Source organism: Petromyzon marinus (genome assembly GCF_048934315.1).
Source record: "Petromyzon marinus isolate PM22_M1 ecotype Great Lakes invasive population chromosome 67 unlocalized genomic scaffold, UKy_Petmar_22M1.pri1.0 chr67_unloc.6, whole genome shotgun sequence".
NCBI lineage: Eukaryota > Metazoa > Chordata > Hyperoartia > Petromyzontiformes > Petromyzontidae > Petromyzon > Petromyzon marinus.
The window spans coordinates 302,270-306,795 of NW_027422596.1; positions in this window are offsets into that span (position 1 = coordinate 302,270).

Genomic DNA, 4,526 nt, shown 5'->3' on the forward strand with positions numbered 1-4,526 from the left:
ATAATGTGGGAGCCAGAGGACATCCCTGTCGCACCCCAAGGTGTACAGGGAATGGCTCTGACTCCCGGCCACGTAGTTTTACCCGGGCCCGCTCACCATCATGAAGGTCCTTAATGATCGTGAGCAGAGGGTCAGGTACTCAAAAGGCACGAAGAATAACCCAGAGCCCAGGCCTACTGATGGTATCATAGGCCTTGACCAGGTCAATAAAGCAGAGATGTAGGTCTTGTTGGAATTCCCTACACCTCTGCTGTAGCAGACGGACAGAAAATAAGCATCTGTGCAGGACCGCCCTTTCCTGAAACCGCATTGGAGCTCCGCAAGCCTCTCCTCAGCGTGCCTGGCAAGGCGATGTTGAATAATCCTTGCCAGGACCTTCCCCAGCACACTGAGGAGTGAGATGCCCCTGTAGTTGTTACAGTCTGTGCGGTCCCCCTTCTTAAAAAGGGGGACCACCAGGGCATCCTTCCAATCCTGCGGAACCCGTCCAGTGGTCCAGACTGTTGTTATGATGTCATATAGGGCAGTCTGTGTACAAACTCCGCCCTCCCTCAGCATTTCGCTTGGGAGATCATCTCTGCCCGCTGCCTTTCCTGGTCTCAGACTCTGGATCGCCTTCAGTGCTTCCTCAGCAGATGGCACCTCAGCCAGCCACTCACAGGGGGTGACTTCTTCCAATATTTGAGGCACCGCAGCCTCAGCAGGGTCATCCTCACTTTGTGCCACGACGTTTTCCTGGCTGAGGGATTTTCCCTCCCCCAGGACCGCACAGAAATGCTCAGCAAATCTGCAAACCTGTTCCTGGGGGTCGGAAATTGGGTCACCGTTTTTTCCCCTAATGATGGTAATAGGTGTGGCACTGCAGATTACTTTTTTGATGGAGTTAAATAGAGATTTGTGATCACGGGCCACTGAGGCAGACTCCATCTCCTCAGCAACCCGCGACCGCCACCCATCCTTGCAACACCTCACGGCTCTCCGAACCTCCGAGCGAAGGCTGCGGTAAGCCTCCTCATTCTCTGACGTGGGATTCTGTAGCCGATGACAGTGGGTCTGTCGCTTTTTCTCAACCATCCTGAATACCTCCTGTCAGCCAGGGTCTCTGGGGAGGTCTGTACCACGTTCCCAAAGCAGCCATTGCAGCTGCATGAGTCACAGTCCTAAACCTCGCCCATTTACCCTCGACATCAGGAGGAGTCGGGGACGATGCCAATCCCAGCCGCAAGCGATGATGAAATTCTCGCTTGCAACTTTCATCAGATAACTGAGACCAGGCCACTTTAGGTTGGAATGGGGTTCTGGGTGTACACCCACCACCGGAGCGGAAGAATGGCAGGCGCATATTACAGATAACAAGTCAATGGTCAGAGGGCAGATCAGCTCCACGGTCGGTCCAGGTGTCAAGGACATGGGCTCGCATCCGCTGGTCCGTCACTATGTAGTCCAGCAGATGTTCTTGCTTGGACCCGGCATGCATCCATGATGTGTGGATGCGCCGATGCCGGAACAACGTGTTGGTAATTACAAGCCCATGGGCTGCACAAAAATCTAGCAGCCTCCTACCGTTGTTATTGAGCTGATCTGGCCCATGCCCTCCAATCACTCCAGACCAGGTGCCAGCATCATGACCATCTCGGGCATTGAAGTCACCCAACATGATGACTCTATCCCGAGAGGCCACTTTAGCCAGCACCTGTGACAGGAGGTCATAGAAGGCATCTGACTCATCGGCTTTGCTTCCATCCCTCCACGGATGTTCATCTTCGGTGGGGGCATAAGTAACCACGACCACCATTCCTCGCCTCCGGTTGATGGGAAGGCGAACCCAAAGTAGCCTGGGGCTTACAGCTTCCCACACCTCACCGCCACGCTCCCACGCCCCCTTCATTCTTTTGTTCAAAAGAAGAGCCACACCCTGTTGTTTGGCAGTCTGCTGCCCCGAGTAGAGGACTGTTCACCCCTCATGGTGGCAGGAGCCAGAACCGGTCCACCGGACCTCCTGAATGCCATATAGATCCAGGCAGTACCGGTCCAGCTCCCGACAGAGGAGTGGCAGCCTCTCCTCCGCAGTGAGCGTTCGAACATTCCATGTGGCCACACGAAGTGGCTTTTCGTTGTTTCTGGAGGAGCCCCGAGGGTAAAGATTCAGTCTCCTGGCTCCACCAATTGGGGTTTGGCCAGGAGACGTCATAGACGCCTGGCCCCCCGGGGCCTTCGGCACAAGCTTATTAGTTACATATTTCAGTTTAACTCGTGGTTTCGTGGTAATTAATTGAAGGTGGAGGGGTTACCAGCCCCTCGCACCCGTCCAGAGCCCCCGTTTAGCCCCTGTGGTGGACACAGATGCCATGAGGGGAGGAGCCAATCGAAATTGGACCTCCCCCCACAGCACTGTCCACGACAGAGTTGCCTGTTCGGCACCCCGAGGAGGAGGTAGGGGGTTGTTTTGCCGGACAAATACACACACACAGATACAGACACACACAAATACAGACACACACACAGATACTGACACACACAGATACACACACACACAGGTACAGACACACACAGATACACACACACAGATACAGACACACACACGGATACACACACACACACAGATACAGACACACAGATACAGACACACACAGATACAGACACACACAGATACACACACACACAGATACAGACACACAGATACAGACACACACAGATACAGACACACAGATACAGACACACACAGATACAGACACACACAGATACACACACACACAGATACAGACACACACAGATACAGACACACACAGATACAGACACACACACACAGATACACACGAGGGGGTGGTTGGCTACCAGCACCACGCCCTGCCGCCTTTGTCTCCCCAGTGGCGATGTTCACTACACACCGCTACACCAGCTACTCGTTTGAGGCTGAGTCGACCTAGGGGAGGCCCAGAACCGGTTCAGATAATCGTCACCGGTGGTGTTGGTGGCCGTTGAGCGGGAATGGAACTCGGGTCGCCGGGTTCGTAGCGCAGCGTAGCGCTAACCACTACACCCACCGCTCCTCACACGCACACACGCACACACACGCACTCACACGCACATGCACACACACGCGCACCACTACCAGATGGTACTCATTTAAGGTCGGCTTGGCCTAGGGGACGGCCACGACCAGTTCAGGTTACCCCACGTGCCACTGTCGGTTGTTGTTGTTATTGTTGTTATTGTTGTTGTGCAACAGCGGGAGTCGAAGCCAAGTTGTTGTTGTTGTTGGTGGTGGTGTGTTTGTGTGTATAATACACACAAAGCTCCCCCGTGTAGCCTCTAGCAGGCTGTAGGGGCAAGTGCTGTGAGTAGCGAGTAGCAGCAGCACCTGTTGAAGGTAGACACAGACAAAGCTCCCCCGTGTAGCCTCTAGCAGGCTGTAGGGGCAAGTGCTGTGAGTAGCGAGCAGCAGCAGCACCTGTGAAGGTAGACACAGACAAAGGTCCCCCGTGTAGCCTCTAACAGACTGTAGGGGCAAGTGCTGTTAGCGAGCAGCACCTGTGAAGGCTACCGGCACTGTGGCACACGAGCGGGGGTGGGGTGGCCACCAGCACCACGCCCGCCCGCCTTTGTCTCCACCAGTGGCGATGTTCACTACACCACCGCCACACCAGCTACTCGTTTGAGGCCGAGTCGACCTAGGGGAGGGTTCAGATAATCGTCACCGGTGGTGGTGGTGTTGGTGTCCGTGAGCGGGAATCGAACTCCGGGTCTCTTCCGGGTTCCTAGCGCAGCGTGGGGCTGACCACTACACCCACCGCTCCCCCACGTTTGCGTGTAAATAAACACGGACACGATCCGGAATCGGATACCGGTGATTCAGCACCAGGGTTACCGGCGATTCAGCACCAGGGTTACCGGTGATTCAACACCAGGGTTACCGGTGATTCAGAACCAGCGTTACCGGTAATTCAGAACCAGCGTTACCGGTGATTCAGAACCAGGGTTACCGGCGATTCAGCACCAGGGTTACCGGTGATTCAGCACCAGAGTTACGGGTGTTTCAGAACCAGCGTTACCGGTGATTCAGAACCAGCGTTACTGGTGATTCAGCACCAGGGTTACCGGTGATTCAGCACCAGGGTTACCGGTGATTCAGCACCAGGGTTACCGGTGATTCAGAACCAGCGTTACCGGTGATTCAGAACCAGGGTTACCGGTGATTCAGCACCAGGGTTACCGGTGATTCAGAACCAGCGTTACCGGTGATTCAGAACCAGGGTTACCGGTGATTCAGCACCAGGGTTACCGGTGATTCAGAACCAGCGTTACTGGTGATTCAGCACCAGGGTTACCGGTGATTCAGAACCAGCGTTACCGGTGATTCAGAACCAGCGTTACTGGTGATTCAGAACCAGGGTTACCGGTGATTCAGCACCAGGGTTACCGGTGATTCAGAACCAGCGTTACCGGTGATTCGGCACCAGGGTTACCGGCGATTCAGAACCAGGTCCCGGGTGATTCAGAACCAGGGTTACCGGCCCCCCCGATTC